The sequence below is a fragment of the Cornus florida genome, unplaced genomic scaffold, assembly GCF_030987335.1.
Source record: "Cornus florida cultivar Cherokee Brave unplaced genomic scaffold, ASM3098733v1 CherokeeBrave_3.0.0_Hap2_Chr04, whole genome shotgun sequence".
In the NCBI taxonomy this organism is placed as follows: domain Eukaryota; kingdom Viridiplantae; phylum Streptophyta; class Magnoliopsida; order Cornales; family Cornaceae; genus Cornus; species Cornus florida.
In genome coordinates this window covers 14719819-14737049 of record NW_026775574.1, presented here as the reverse complement: position 1 = coordinate 14737049, position 17231 = coordinate 14719819, and the positions used below count along the sequence as shown (strand labels likewise).

Genomic DNA, 17231 nt, shown 5'->3' with positions numbered 1-17231 from the left:
TTAAAGTCTTTGAAAGTAAATGTTATATCATTAAAGATAGGGACCACTTTGGAAAATTTGGCTTTAGAAGTGATGAAGGTGTGTTTTTGGGTTATTCACAAACAAGTCGGGTTTATAAGGTTTTTACTCTTAAAACCAAAGTGGCCATGGAGTCTATAAATGTTGTATTTGATGATACAAAATCTAAGACAACCTCTTCTAAACTTGATGAAGAAGAAATTAATTTTGAAATTGTAGGAGAAATGATAGAACCTACAATTCAAGAGGAAGGAAGAGTTGAGCTTTTAGGTAGAGAAGATGAAGAGGTTGAAGAAGATGAGGATGAAGAATTAAAGGACACAACTAATGAACCTATAGGAATTCTTGCACCATCTTTAGATATTCCCACATCTGGCAGTTCTAAAGTTCGATCAAGCCATCCAGTTGACAAAGTGATAGGTCCATGGGATCAACATGGTACTAGGAGTACAGTCCGTGATCATTCAGGATACTCATGCATTGTAGATGACATAGGACACTCATGTCACATGGCTCAGTTTGAACCTAAAGAATGTTAATGAAGCTCTTCAAAGTTCTGATTTGTAACGACCCTGGTTTTTAGGCCAGCGTGTCCTATGATGAACCGAAGGTTGACCCGATAACGGATCCGAATGCGAAAGCGAAAATAGAAAACAAAACTCTAAGAAGTCAAAGTGACCTTCCATGGGATTGTGAAACTCAATAAGAACTAATGCGGGAACGAATTATCAGAAAAAGACCGAATAGGCCCCCTAGGGCAAAAATGGTCACTTCTGAAATTATAAAATCGGGTGCTACTGAGCACACCACTAGAAAGATAACAAAAATTTAATCAAAATTAGACCCGAGAATCACTTGATTCGAAGTTCAGATGAAGAAGATATGAAACTCCAAAGTTTCATAAAAATCACATTTTTGGGTTTGAAAACAATGCGGCAAGGGTAATTGACAAGGGGTAAAATGGTCTTTTTAGACAAAATTGGATGCAACTGAGCATACCGATAGATAGACTAGGAAAAATTAATGAATCTAGACTCAAGAATCACTTGATTCGGAGTCTGGATGAAGAAGATATGAAACGTCAAAATTTTTAAAAAAACCAACCTTTGAGTTTAAAATCAATTCGGCAAGGGTACTTTACAAAGGGAAAAATAGTCTTTTCAGATAAAATTGGATGTAACCGTGAATACTGTTGGATAGACAAGCAAAAACTAATAAACTTAGACTCAAAAATCACTTGATTTGGAGTCGGGACGAAGAAGATATAAAGCCTCAAAGTTTCAAAAAAATTAGACTTATTTTCCGGGTAAGAAATCTGGGTAGGAATAGTGTTTTAACAGCAAGCACCAATTAAATTTTTTTCAGAACCGAGACTAAAAACGAACCCTTAAACGAATTTTTTTGGAAAAACATGAAGAAGAAACCCCCCTTAAAATCACGTTTTCTACCCGACTATATAGAAGAAACCAAAAAAAATACGATGTAAAGTCCCTAAAATGCCCCTTGAACAGCCTAGGTCAAGATGGACCCAAAAAGCTGCTACAAGAATTTTTTTCTAAAAATAGCCAGAACAGAGAGTAAAAATGGGCTAGTAGATGAATTTTTCTGGAAAAACACAAAGAAAAAACCCTCCTCAAAATTGAGTTTTCTACGTGACTCGCGAGAGAATTAAAAAAAAAACGTAATCTAGAATGCCCGAAATGCCCCTCCATGAAATCTGGTCATGGAGGTCCAAAAAGCTGCTAAAAAAAACAGAAAGCTGAACTTTACGATCGATTTCCGTCACCAAGACGACATTTTCTGGAAAAACACAAAAAAGAAACCCCCTTTAAAATCACGTTTTCTATTCAACCATGTTAAAAGAAGGAAATAAAACTGAATTAGAAAGTCTAGAATGCCCCTAGATCAGAATATGCAACAAAAATGCAAAATGAAATCGTAGGAGGCTCAAAACATAAACGATGAGGTTTTGCCCGGAAACGACTATGCACGCAAACGTAACTTACCTATTTAGACGCGCTACAATGGTCCATGGCTTAAAAATATAGCCGATACAAAATCCGACCCCCCAACGGGCAAAAAGGCAAAAATGGACTTGGAATGGAAAACATGGAATCCAAAAATGTAAAATGGAGTCAAATGACCGTTTGGCCCTTGGCCACACTTCATACAAGATTAATAAGACCCTATGAAAGAATGAAAATGGAATTCACACACCCGATGCAACCATGGTAAAGCAATGACTTACGATTTTTCAAGGTTTTCATAATATTTCATGAAGTTAAAAAGTTGTATAGGATACAATACACATGTCATTGGCCTCCGGCCTTATCTCATACATGTCAAATACATTGAAAGGAGTGCATTTATGTACACATTACATACACAAAATCAAAGAATACAAATTTTACATATAAGTCTACAAAATGACATTTCCTGCTAACATTTGCATGAAATGGAAACTTGAAAGCTACACGACATCCAAGGAATACTAGGCATCATGAACCAAGTCTTCGTACCTGAAATATGCCCCAATATCGTAGGGGTGAGTAACATAAAGCTACTCGTAGGAGATGAGCATGCATCGACCTAGCATTTTACAAATTTATCACCTTAAGGTGAAACATGTTAAAGGGGCTCATGCCACCTAACGTCTATGTCCAAGTGAGACTCGGGGAGAATCCTAAGCTAGCTTAGAGTCTAAGCAACAAGAATCATGATATACATACGTGTATGAAACGAATCATGGTTGAGATGATCCAAAGAACACGACAAGAAGAATGCTTGAGCATAGATTAACATAAATTGTATTTTCAATAAAATTGAACTAGGTCTAGAGTAATCCATATAACATAACAAAAGCATATTTAAATACAAGTTAACAAGAATCACATTATCCATGTAATTCAACAACAAAAGAGCATGTTATACAATGCAACAAGGTTTAAGTTCTCAAAGCCATCAACTTAGAATCTAAAGCACAAAATAACAGTAGTGGTTCATGCCACCTAACGTCTATGTTATAAATGAATCAATAGGATCAATCCTAAGCTTTATTAGAACGTCAAAACACGATTTTCAATATCAATGCAATTTAACCAACATTGAAACTTCCAATACAACGCATAAAGCACAATTTCGCAAAGTTAACATCCTGTAACTTAAAATAAGAAACAATAAGTTACAACATCATCTAGTTATCAACTTGAAAATGAAATGCGAAATCAAACAAAGTGGATACTCGGACGTCACGCCAGATCAGACCGACAACATAGTTACTTTAGGGTTACTAGCCCATGGGTAACCTCCTTATGTACGTACTAGACTATATAGAGGGACTATCCCCCGTACTAGAACCACGTCCTAGCCATAGTTAAACAACGACATCCCCAAGTTTCCAAAATCAACAAGTTGTGCAACAACGCATATATCAACAGGAATATGCAAGATAATCAACTATCTACCAAGCACAACCAAATTTGGAAACCTATACAATACATGCTCTAAGTCTACAACTAATATGATGTGATGAATGTCGAATCTTCAGTGTGCGATTCGTTACACGCTATGCATGAATGATGTTAAATACGAAATGTGCAAATCATTACACAAGGCAACAATATATTCAATAAGGAAAGCATATTCTCATGAGTATAAACATAGCAACTATGTTATCCAATGCTCAAAACATAACCAAATGAATATACAACAAGTCCTTGTCCAGGATTTTGATATAGAAACGACTTTCAAACACAATTAAATCCATGGCTCAATTCGATAAAATTTAATTAAATAAAAATAATTAAATTCCCTAGATTCTAATTCAATTCCAAATAACCTCAAATTAATACATATTAAAGAACATGGCATGGTCATCACCATGCCATTGGAACAACAAAGTAGAACTCTAATTAAATCATGCTAATTCAATTACCAAGGTTCTAAAGCAACTTCAAATGGTCCACAATTAATATATACTAGTAAACAAGTCATGGCCAATACAAATATCAAGTTAAAATCTTAATTAAGCTAATGGGATCTTTTAATTAAAATCTCTAGATTTTCAAACTTAACCAAATGCTCTCAATTTAACATATCTTAGAGAACATGCCAAGAACTAATGTAATATCACATTACAAGCTTATTTCATGCAAGTTACACCTATGTATATTAAACTTTCACTAAAGTTAAATATAAAATAAAGGTTGTAATTCTCATGCAATTAATCCCAATTTAATATATGTGAACAACCACACCAAAGCTTAATTTTCTAGCATGCCACAATTCAATTCCAAGTTGTATATCACCATGAGGATTAAATCTTAAACAAGGAAATTAATTAAATAAAAGGTTTCAAAACCTCACCGAATATTTTAAATCAAATATATGTGAAACTATATGGCATGTAGATCAAGAATATCAAGTCGGAATTCATATGGAGTGAATAGTGCACTCGGGGCAAATTAATTAATCAAATTAATTAAAAATTACTAATTTTCAAAACACCTCCAATTACTTTCAAATTCAACTATGTTGGAGAGCATGTTAAGGCCTAATTTAATATGCTAACACATATTAATTTTGAGCTAGTTAAGGCCACATGATTTAATATTTTATTCAAGATAAATATTAAATAAAATCTTTATTACTTGTTCAAATTCCCTTAATTTAATATATGTCAATGACCATATTATAAAGTATTATATTACCATACTACATGTTTAAAACAAGTCATAAGCAACCGGGAAAATCAAATCCAATACAAGAAAATTAAATAATAAAATCTCTAGATTTCATATTTAAGCATGCAATTAAGTTGTATAAGCATCAATAGTATGTTATATAACAAGAATTAAACCTATAACACCTCCTACCTCAATTTGAGATGGAAATCCCAAATCCCCACCGAATTGAAACGGCTCCGAATCCGACGAAACTCCTAGGTTTTGTCGGGGACAACACGATCTATATGAATCCCCAAGAAGCCCCATGAGAATCCAAACTTGACCTCAATCCCGAACTCAAAATTTGGTCAGAAATGGTTTCTAATAAGGGGTAATGGTAGAGCACGACGAGGCGAACAACAAATGCTAAGGCCGAAGGATTTCTACCAAGGAAATCAAGTGGAGGAGAAGAAAGAGTGAAGGCAGCCCCTTGGGCTCCCATGGCTTCCAGCCAAGAGGAGGAAGAAGGTCTGAAAATCTGATTTTAAAAATTAGGGCAATATATTTATAGAAATCTCAAAAAGTGCCCCGAAAGGGCCCCGCCGGGTCCGGAAAAGTGAATTTTGAGCAAATGCGCTCAAACGGCAAAACTCCATGAACAAAAAAGATTTAAAATAAGAAAATATGAACAACGGAAGAAACGGCTTCAAAAACTGAGTCCCGAGCAGAAAGTTATGCCCCGAACAAGTTCAGCGGCAACCGGGTCCAAAAACTCTAAAACTAGAGAAAAATGACCAGAAGGAAATTCTATGAATTTATGAGTCAACGAAAAGTGAAAATGAATCCTGTACGAAGATCCAGGCTCCAGACGAGACATTTTTGCAATAACTTTCGTTAATTGCACAATGACCCCTACAAAAAGGGTTAACTGCGAAACTGCCCCAGAATGAAAATATCTTCCAAAAGATATTTTCTTAGATACCCCTGAAATAAGATATCTTCAAAAGATATTTATGAAAAACACCCCAAGAAATGAAAAAGATTCTGAAGAATTGTACATCCATGCCCCTATGGACACCGAGAGCAACCAGAGTACTTTCTTACAAAAGTGAAGATACGTATTTCGAGAAACCCACTCAAGATGAAGACACGTGAAGTCAAAAACTAATTCCGAGCATGAAAAGTGAGGTTGTGCCAAAAACTGACAAACGGAGATAAGACGAAATAGGGAAAATGATAGAATAGGGAAAAGACGAAATAGCGCATAGTGTCCAAAAACGAAAAATGCGAAAATGACTCGGTCCTCAGAGGAAGTTGTCAATTCACATGAAAGAGTCTCAGAAACCAATTCCGAGCACTCGAGATGACACTAAGCGACACGAAACAGAGCTCAGAAAGGAAAATTAAACGAAAAAAATTCATTCGTAAAATTTCAGGAAAAAGGAAAGGAAGGCAAATGACCGGGTCATTACATGATTGGCTTATAGCTATGCAAGAAGAATTGCTTCAATTTGTGAAGAATGATGTTTGGGAATTAGTGCCTCGATATAGTGATGTTAATATCATAAGGACCAAATAGATTTTTAAAAATAAACTTGATGAACATGGTCTTGTGATGAGAAATAAAGCTAGATTAGTTGTACAAGGATACACTCAAGTTGAAGGAATTGATTTTAATGAAACTTTTGCACCTGTTGCTAGACTTGAGTCTATTCGACTTCTTTTTGCTCTTGCATGTCACTTTAAATTCAAATTATTTCAAATGGATGTGAAAAGTGCTTTTCTAAATGGTATTTTGAAAGAAGAAGTTTATATAGCACAACCAAAAGGTTTCATTGAGCCACATAATCCTGATTTTGTGTTTCATCTTAAAAAGGCTCTTTATAATTTAAAGTAAGCACCTAGAGCATGGTATGAGAAGTTAACTTCTTATCTAATGCACAAGGGTTTCAGAAGAGGATGAGCATATAAAACATTATTTATTTTCAGGAAAGGAAAAGATTTTCTTGTTACTCAAATATATGTGGATGATATTGTTTTTGGTGCTACATGTGATAACCTTGTTCATAATTTTTCTAAAGGTATGAGTAATACTTTTGAAATGAGCATGATTTGTAAACTGACTTTCTTTCTAGGTCTCCAAGTGAAACAACTTGATGATGGGATTTTCATATCTCAATCAAAATATGTAAAGGAGCTAGTTAAGAAATTTGGCTATACTGATGTTGATTGGGCTGGTAACAAGGATGATAGAAAGAGTACTTCAGGTAGTTATTTCTATGTTGGTACTAATCTTGTTTCATGGTACAGCAAAAAGGAAAATTACATATCTTTATCATCTTGTGAGGCTGAATATATTGCTGCTGGAAATTGTTGCACACAATTGCTTTAGATGAAACAGATGCTTCTGGATTATGGAGTTGATCAATGTACTATTGCTATTTTTTATGATAATACTAGTACAATTAATATTTCAAAGTATCCAGTTTTGCATTCTAGAACTAAGCACATTGACATTCGACATCACTTTCTCAAGGAACTTGTTGAACAAAATGTCGTGTCTTTGAAAAAAGTGCACACTAATCAGAATTTGGCTGATATTCTCACTAAACCATTAGATACTCCTAAGTTTTCTCATTTTAGGAAATCTATTGGTGTCTGTTGTCTTGATTAGATGCATTGCAAAGACATAGTCTATAAATGATTTTCATGCATATCTTGAGAGTTTAGATTATGTTTTTGGGAAGTTAAGCAAACCATATTGATTGAGTATGTTGAACATAAGGAGTTTAATGTCACATGAATTATCTGTAGAAAGCATACAATGGCTATGAATTGATGAAATTGGTTTTGCTTACTTATTTTGTATAATAAATGAATCATTGATAGTACATTTACTTGAGCTATCATTGTTTTGGTTAAAGATAATGTTGACATAATTGATCATTGTCTTGAAATTTAAACTTGATTTATGTGTTTTAGACCAAAAGAGTGAAAATAAAAGAAAATTGAAAAAACAGCTTGGAATGAAAAAGTTTTTGAAAACGAAAGAAAAATATTTGCTGTTTAAAAAAAAAAAAAAAAATGGTGAGATGGAAAAGGCTACCTTTGGGATTTGTCCAAAAGCTACTTTGACTCGAAACAAATGGGAATAAAGAAAAGAGCAGGCCGCCCATAAGCGTAAAAGCTGCCAATGTGCAAAAAAAAAAATGGAGCACAAAAAGAGAAATAAATAATAATAAATAAAAAAAATGTCTTTTGCACATATTGATTGTTTGATTTCTAAATATATGTGATATCATTGATTTATTGTCTAAAATCTGAACAGTTGACAAATCATATATTTTTGGAACTTGGTGGTGATTTTACTACACTTACTAAGTTTGTGGAACTTAAAAGAAATGATCTTGATTATTTTTGTTGATACATATAATCTTGTGAAGTATACATTCTCATTGGTTTCAATTTACAAGATTTATATGGTTGGTTGCTTCCTATTTCTAGGATTTTTCTTCATTGAGACCCTTGTTAATTTGTGACAAAAAGTGAGAGAGAATTTAGAGTCTTCTCATTCAGGGGGAGAGACACTTTTGCATTAAGGGGGAGAAAATTTAATCAACACAATGTAACTGCAATGCAATGCACGTTGATATTCAGGCATTATTAGCTTTGCTATTTTATGCTTGTGTTTATTTTCTTGATTAAGCTTTACGGGTAATTGTGTTTGAGTTAATGTGCAAATTACATTTTACTACATGTGTTGAAGCTTCATAAAGTTCAAGAAAAATTCTGCTGTTTTATTTCCTTTAACAATCATTGTAATTTACTTTCCTACTTGGGTAAATTACTGAATTGTTTTTAAGGTTTTATCACGAAATTGCCAAGGGGGAAGATTGTGAGATATATATTTTATATTTAACTAATTTCGTTGTCAAAACAAGTCCGATCGAGTTGTAATTTTTCGATTCAAAGTTTCAAAGATTGAAAATCAGATGCAAATTTGAAGAAGTTCAAGTGTTCATGATATACTACACTCCGAGATGATGAGAATGATGCTTTAAGAAGATTGAGAGGTAGTGAGAACACATTGTGAGAGTTTTGGAAGTTTTTAAAGAAGATTTTATATTCTGTCTATTTTGAACTGGTTCCCAAAATCCTGAACTGGTTCAACATCAGCAGAATTGAAAAAATTCAAGACTTGGCATCTTGAATCGGTTCCCAAATTCCTGAACCGATTCAAGAGTCAAAGAGGTCCTTCAGATTAACTTCTGGCCATCTTGAACTGGTTCCCAAATTCTTGAACCTGTTCAAGACTCCTGATAGATTATGGTAACTTACTTTTCTTGCTTTGTTTGATTCCTTTTTGGACTAAACTTCTTTCCAAGTCCTATGCACGGAATTTTCTATATTTTCAGAGGGATTAGGACTTTTCAAACTCTATATAAACCTTGTTAGTCTTTTAGGTTTATTCATGACTTTAGGGGAAATCAATTCTATATTTTGAGAAAGCCTTTTAGAGAGAAAAAATTCAGAAAATCAAATCTAATTATTTTGAATTTATTTATGAGAGCATACACATATATTCATGAGTGATTTAGTAGTGTTATTCTCTATCTCATTGGAATTGGAGTTATATTAAAGATTTAGAGATTCTGTATGAAGGGCAAGATTTAATTCTTCTACATCGAGTTCAGATCTTGAAGAACAGAAGTAAAAGTGATCACACTTTGAAATGGTTGGAGCATTCGAGAAGTGTTGTCTGATCTACCTGCTACTCTTCTACAAGTATCAAGCAGAAGGCTGAGGTTATGTTGCTGTTGGACGGGGAGTTACAAAGCCAGATGATTGTCAGCAATTAGTGTTTGGTAGAATGATAGGGTGTGAGCTAGAGTCAAAGTTCGGTATACTTTGTTTCAAACATAATGGATCGGTTTACTTTGGACTGAATAGTCCACGAGGTTTTTCCCATACACACAGTTGATGTATTTTATTAACTGTGGTTTCCTTGCTAAAAATCCTGGTGCAATCTCTCTAAACTTAACTTGCTTTACTTTTCAGTATTTATATTTATGATTGTGGATATTTAATTGATCATATAATTTAATCAATCATAAATTAAGCAAGTTGGCCTAATAATCAGATATAGGTCATTAAAGGAGTTAATCACAATTAAAATCAACTAACTGTTTTTGCACCCCGCGTAACTCTTTTTTCACAACTGCTCGACGAGACCAAGACGCCTTAGCTTATGAGATGGGCAGAGAGGTTTTGCTCTGATGATGCTATGAAGGATGCCACTGTTCAAGAGACTGAGAAGCTCAATGAGATAGCCAGGTTATCTCATCCCCGAGCAGAAGCTCATACTTCAAATTAAAATTTCCCACAATCCAAACACTTGGATGTGGCCATCCCTGACTTGAAAGATGATGTTTTTGTTTATGTTTTCCTTTATGCTTTTTTTTAAGCAGGACCAAGGTGTTCTGTAATTACCAATAGGTGAATAAAGCTAGGAAAATAACAACCTAAAAAAAAAACATTTATTTTTTAAGTAAAATATTTTCTTTATTTTTGTTTTTTTGATGTCTGACGAATGTGTAAATCGATGTTAAGGTCGAATCCATTGGGTGGACATGTGTCGAAAATTAATTGATAAGTTATTTTTGTTAAATTTTAATTTTTTTATCTTCGTAAATATTTTACATCAACCAAACATAAAATAAAAAATAAAAAATAAAAAATAAATATTTTACATCTAAACCTAAAATAAAAACTATTTAAAATTTAATATCTCATAATCCTAAATGAAACTCAAGATCATTTTTTTTCATTTCTTTAGGGTCATGGCATTGTTAAGCAAAACGTTATTTTTCTAACTGTGACTCGATTTGAGCAATTTCAAACTTATTCTTGCTTTAATTATCAAACAATATTAGATTCTTTAGACTACAAGACTATTTGATTCCCAAGTCCCATCTCATCGTGTCACATTAACATTCTGTTGTTATCAAGTTATCAACCATGTGCAAAGACCAAAATGTCAAGATCTAATTGAGATTAGGTGGTAGAAGATAGAATATTCATATTAAATGACATTTATTATTATTATTATTATATGTACAAATATATAAAAAGCTAGACATTTCTTTTGCTACGTAGTGGACGAACGATTGGAGATCAACCTAACATTTTATATGGATGTTTTACATTTTTTTTTTTCTCTTTCATAAATACCATATTAATCATCGTATACCCTTAGCCGTGTAATCATATATTCCAACAATTAACTATACTCCTCAAACAAAAAGGGGATCTTGCCTCTTTCACGCACCATGCCATGATGACTAGGGTGGATGTAAAAATTTCAAGAAATAGCAAATACATGTGTAAACGAAGTCGTCCTTTACCGTACATATTAGGAGTGCACACGGTGCAATTCGGTACTGTTCCATTGAAAACCGAAATCGTTCCCAACAGTTCTTTAAAATGAAACCGGAACCAAATCGTTGGGTATATGGAACCGAATCGAATCGTTAATACCGGTTCGGTTCCACGGTTTCCAACTATATATAGGTATGAGAAGATGAAGAAAATGAGAGCAACGGCGTGACGGCGTGTGGGTGTAGATCTGAGATGGTGAGATGCGGCTTCAAAGTTCAACCGGAACAAACAGAGGCCTGTGACGATAACGAGACGACGGGGTCACAAAGATGTGTGGTTCTTAGAAAATGAGAGGCCGGAACCACCAATGAACAACGGATCAAAGTTCAACAAAGGACACTGATACAAAAGATGAGAGGATGTGACTTTAAAGATGAGATAAGAGGTTTTTTATCAAAAAAAAAAAAAAAAAAAATTTGAAAAATGAAAAAAATGAGATGAGATGAGAGGAGGGAGAGGAGATGAGAGGTTAGGTAGGTTTAAAACTTTACATTATGCGTTGTGGTTTACAAGAAGTACGTCAATGACACCAAGTTGAATAACATTGGACCACATGGTGAGGAATCTGGTGACTAAAATAGACTAATTGTCTACCCCCCGCGGGGACTAATTGTCTACTGGTATACAATCATACATTTATATAATAGTTAATTAGTTATATTTAATTATTTATATAATCAAATATATATGTGTGTGTTATACGGTACGGTTTGGTTTAGTTCTCACGGATATGAAACCGGAATCCAAGTGTTATTTAAAGGTTCCAAATTTTTAGAACCGTAACCGTGAGAATTGGAATTGAAGTCTTGATTCAGATTGGTTTTTCAATTTCACAGTTTTTTTTGTGCACCACTGGTACAAACACGGTATTAATTAGTTACTGAAATTGCTAGGGGAGCATGGCTGATTTTGGTCTCATCTGACAAGCTGTAATCAGCCGTTCTGGACATATGATAGGTCCTTTTTTTCTGTCTTCTTTTAGGGGATCCATGGCAAGGTTCGTGCATGGGAATCTCCCATGGACCCATGATTGTTGCGGTCCTTCCTTTTGCATTTGTTTATGTTCCTCTTGAGATCGATCACAAACTTGAGATCGATCACAAACACTCTCTCACATCAAGCCACCACTAGACTCATATCATATATACCAAGAGTCCTTTCTTCATCCCTCACTACAAACCTCACAGGCATTGGACATTGCAAGTAGTGATTTAAAGCTTCTGGGGACCTGCAATGCCCATACGTGTGCCGGGCTCGACTCACTCTCAATCTGAAGTCTATCAACTATGAGTTACTTGTAGAGAACTTGGGTTCCAAAAGTGAGCTGCTTCTTCAATCAAATCCTGTGCAGAAGAAAGTTTTGGTTCTTATCCATGGTGACAAGTTCAGATGTGAATCTCTTATAATTGTCAGATACATCGACCAGGTATGGACCTCAGGTCCCTCCATTCTCTCTTCTGATCCCTATGATCATGCCATTGCTTGCTTTTGGGTAGCCTATATTAACCAGAAGGTATGTTTCTTCTACTATATATATATATTTGCAATTAGAACTTTTACAAAAGTTACAAAATGTTGATAGTCTTCTTTTATGAAATGTTCAAAGCTAAAATAGCAGTCATTAATTCATTAATGAATTTCTATACACATCTTTTTTTTTTCTTTTTTCTTTTTTTGAAGTGGTATTGGGCAAGACATATATTTTTTTGGATGCAATATCATTTTTTTAAAGGTAAATTACACTTATTTTCCATCTAGTTAGGATTTATTACACTTATCTCCCACATCTTTTGAATTATTACAGCTTCTTCTCTTCTAGTTAACTGTGTAACAAAATGACCCCTGTCGTCAATTTCACAAAAAGGTTATAAATGGTCTTTTAGCTTCATATGATAAATATATGTACCCTACAAATTGGGGGTATAAATCATCTTGTCAATTCAGGGGCGGAGCTAAGATTCTAGTATAGGGGGGCCAAAAAAAATTCTACTAGACAAAAAAAAAAAAAAAAATTAAAGGAGCTGATTGGTTTTAAAAAAAAAAAAAAAAAATTCATCGATTTAATATTAATTTATATACTTTATTTATGTGTATATACCCAAATATATATATATATATATATATATATATATATATATAATATATGTATCATATAAATGTATATCAATAAATACATGTATACTATATATTATTGTATTTGTATATCATTATGCGTAGGTATGCTCAATGTATACAAGAGGATTAGAAAACCAAAAAGAAAAAATAAGATTAGGACTCTAAAGAATAAAAAAAGTAATTAATTTTTAATTTAAAAAATTGAGAAATAGGTGAAAGAGAATTAGGAAAGAATAGAGACAATGAACTTGCATATTTAATCTTTATTATCTTTTTTCACCATTGAATTCAATTGCACGAATTCGTAAGAGTCCGTTGCTTATCGGTGTTTGCCCTTGGTGGCATTCCAAATTTATATTTTGTTTCGTAGTTTTGGATTATATTACATATATTATATATTGTATCATATTATATTGAACTAAAATTATACTAAGTTAATATTTTATTACTATTAGGTTGAACTTGAAATAAACTAACTAAATGTTTGATATAATTGGATTGAGTTAATATTATATCATAAGAGGGATGATTTTAATTCCTATTGGGTAAATTGAATTTATATTTGAGTTTGGTGCATGAACAATGTATGTAATATATATATATATATATTTGTGTGTGTGTGTGTGTGTGAATTTGTTATTGGATTTGGGCTGTGAAATTTTTATATATTAGTATTGGGTTTAAAGTTGCTTAGGGCCCATTAATGAATTTTATTTTGGGGGACCGCCCCCCCCCCCCCCCCAAAAGTGTTTTAGGGATTGCGGTGTGGTGTGGGAGAATACTAAAATTTGTGTTTAAAGAGTGAGAATTAGACATTAAGTTTAAGGGCCGAAACTTTTAATATCACATAAATCATTGTATTTAGTATGTGAAACATGTCTAATTTTTTTTTTTTCAAAAAAATGATATTTTTGATGACAATTTTATACCGATTGAAAAACCGACTTTAATGTGACAATACAGTACTATTGGCAGTACTAAGTCCTCATGACATATTAAATGCATTATATTTTGTCAGACAAATTTTCTTTTTAATCCCTCATTTTCTGTTGCCATTTTTCTTTGCGTATATCGGTGATTTCTTCGCCCTTTTTCTCTATCTGTAGGCGGTAAATTTCCTTTGTTTTTTGCTATAAATTTTTCTCTTTACAAAATTATTTTTTCCCTAAAAGACTCAAATGGAACTTTTTTTTTTTTTTTTTATTGGATTATAAACCATTGTTGAAGCATAAAAGAGAAAACTTTCAATCCAAGAAAAAAAAAAAAATTGAGAACAATTTGAAGGTCAGTGGTAACCGTTTTATGGCTATATGTTGTTAAAGAGGTAACAGTTACGATAAATTAGACAATAGGTTTCAATTGAATTTAGTAGATTCTAAGAGAGAAGGGAAAAAAAGGATGTTTTTTAGAGAGAAAAATAATGACTTCTACCGATGAGTTTCTGCAGTTCTTTTTAAACATTTTAAGGATTTTGTGTTTGAATTTTGGATCCGAGAATGCTGACTGTGACCTTTTATATTGATGTGGGTCAGATTTCGGATTGGAGACTCTTTAATGTTCTTATTTTTCTCGTAAACCAAATACAGGTAAGGTTTATTCATTCACAATTATTCAAAATTCACTATTTTTCCCCTTTCAAGAGAGAAATCCTGTCCTTTGTGGGATTTTACTCTGTTCAATACAATAATTTTTATCGGACCTTCCAAACCAAACGTAGACGATTTTATTGAATTTGTGATAGGTCCCACTCTACTCCACACTTAGACAACCACATTGAGTCTTTACATAACTAAGTTTTTTTTAGTCGGGATAAATAGCACTACTCTTATTCTTTTTTTTGTCAATTTCTTAAGTACGGTCTTGACTTCGCGGCCTTTGTCGTAACAACTGATATAAATGAAATGGTTGTAGTTGGTTCCACCATTGATGGTGATTGGAATGACACAAGAAGAGCAGAAAAGGGCCGCGGCAATAGAGCAAGTCGTGGCGGCATTGGCGATGTTGGAGGAGACATTCGTCAAGTGCAGCAAAGGGAAGCCTTTCTTTGGCAGAGATAGTATTGGGTACCTTGACATAGCATTTGGGAGCTTCTTAGTGTGGCTGAAAGTGGCAGCGGAGGTGAGTGGCAAACAATTTCTTGACAAGACCAAAACGCCATGTCTGGTGGCATGGGCTGAAAGGTTCTACTCAGATGATGCACTGAAAGATATTATTCCAGATGCTGAGAAGCCCATTGGGCAAACCAGAGCAAAATTAGCATCTACTAATTCCAATTAAAAAGCTACCCTTTAACCTCCTGTTGACTATTTTGTTATCAAACTACACCCAAGCACAATCACCACAGCCCCCGACTCTGTTTTTCCACATGGCATGGCATTCTCTCTCCTCTCCTCTTCTTCCTCCTCCTAAGACCATCATTATCCCTAATTCACCCCTCCACAGATCCACTAATCCCACACAGGTCCCTCCTCAACTCCACCCGTCAATCCTATTCATCCATCACCTAAATCCCACCTCATCAAACTATAGTAATTGGATTCGGGTTACATCAAAGCCCTAATAGAGGATTTAGCTACTCATGAAGATGGAGAATATCAGCTTTGTTGGTGTGGAAAGCATCTTCTTGGACTGCAACTCCTCTTCTTGGGATTTTCTTCTTCAATCTTCACAGAGAAACTCCAAAAAACCTTAAAAGTTGTCGCTAGATCTAAAAAATTGTAAGAGAAACTTCCTTGTGGCATTTCACCTTCTTTTATAGATGCAACTGACTGTTATTCCTTCTTGAATGGGCTTTAGGACTTCTAGAGTCATTTGGGCCCGTTCGAAACTTAAAAGGACGGTTTTAGGATTCATCCTGCATTAATAAAAATTTCCTGAATTGATAATGCTCGAGCATTTTGGCCAGTGCTTGAGTTCTGAAGCTTGTGTTCAAGCATTTTGGAAAATGCTCGAGCATTAACTCTATACTTAGCCAAATTTCCATCAAATATTTCCGAAGTGTCTTTTTCTTCAACACTTAGAATTTTTTTGAACTTTCTTGAATTTGTGCTTGAGCATTTTGAACTTGTGTTCGAGCATTTTAAAAAATGCTCATGCTTTGGAACCTGGAATTTCCAAAGCATATTTTCATCTTCCCAGGGGAATTTGTGCTCGAGCTTTTTGAGAAATACTCGAGCAGAAATATTTTGTGCTCGAGCACAAAATCTAGTGCTCAAGCCTTTTTGCCTTAATAATTTTTTTTCCTTTAGCCCACTTTATGCTTGAGCTCTGGACTTGAACTTCTTCAAAATCCCCTAATTAACTCCAAAACTGCCTCCGATGGTCCAGTACTTCTCCATAAACTTCGAAAACAATATATAAGCTCCAAAATCATGATTTTGTCATGTTTTTCGGGAAATCACCCACAAAAAGTAAATATACTAAAATAAGTATAAAACTGGATAAAAATATCACTTAAGGTCTTAACATGCACACGTTTAAGGGCTGGAATATGCAATATTCAGCGCCTATCAATGTGCTCACCGGAACACATCACCACCGTGCAATTTTCTGTCCTCACCGGAGCACATCACTGCCATGACTGATGACCGTTAATGATTCTGAAGCTGTTGACAATGAGTGAAGAAGATGATCCCGAGGGGCACGGTTAGGAATATGGCGTGCAGAAGGGTCCCCAAAGATAGGTTCGTCGGGTCGTGGTCTGAAGAGTCGGTGATGGGATAGATCCGGCCACCCTTGCCGGGTGTGCCTTTGCCGAACCCTATAGCGCAGTTGGTGAGGCATTGTTGATTGTGGCCTAGTTTGGGTCTCATTTCCAGCAGTCATCAATGGGGTTTTCTGGTGCATGATTGGTCCTTTTAAATTAGAACCTCTTGGTTGGAGGGTGGTGGACATTGTGATACCCCCAAATTTTCATGTGTAGGTTGGCCAGGCCTAAACTCAAAAACACGGGGATATCAAAAACAATATGGCAATTTAAACGAATATAGAATTCAA

The 17231-nt window shown here is 34.3% G+C and overlaps 1 pseudogene; it reads left to right on the top strand.

The window, feature by feature from the left end:
- The first annotated feature begins 146 nt into the window (after positions 1-146).
- Positions 147-15512, top strand: LOC132304757 (glutathione S-transferase U18-like; annotated as a pseudogene).
- The last annotated feature ends 1719 nt before the right edge of the window (positions 15513-17231 follow it).